This window comes from Trypanosoma theileri, assembly GCF_002087225.1.
Source record: "Trypanosoma theileri isolate Edinburgh chromosome Unknown TM35_Tth_57_V1, whole genome shotgun sequence".
NCBI lineage: Eukaryota > Euglenozoa > Kinetoplastea > Trypanosomatida > Trypanosomatidae > Trypanosoma > Trypanosoma theileri.
In genome coordinates, this window is record NW_021639899.1 from 53805 (window position 1) to 54302 (window position 498).

Consider the following 498-nt stretch of genomic DNA (forward strand, 5'->3'; position numbering starts at 1 on the left):
AAAAACACAAGAAAACAAACATATTTTAACAATTGATACCAACTTTCACAGTAAATACATAAATACATCCATTATGGGTGTAAGACTATATGTGTGTGTATATCAGCAATTACAAATATAAATTCATCTGTAATCATTTCTTTTTCCCACTGCAAAAGGCAGTTCATCACCATCATCACAATGCAAGACCAATCACAGAGTCTCCAAGAACGTACACACAATGGAGTAGTAGCAATAATAATAATTATAGGATAAACACAGAGAGTAAAATCACACAAAACACAATAACATTAAGAAACGAAAAAGAAAAAGATAATCTCAACAGGTAAAAGATTAGTTAGACCGTAGTGTGGATGCATGCAAAAAAAGAAAAAGAAAACAAAGGATGACCTGAGTCACACCATCACCACCATTACAATCAGCACACAAGAACATTGGCCAGTGTAACCACAATCAGTAGAGACGCACTCATCCACACAGAACTGACGCTGGCTGCAT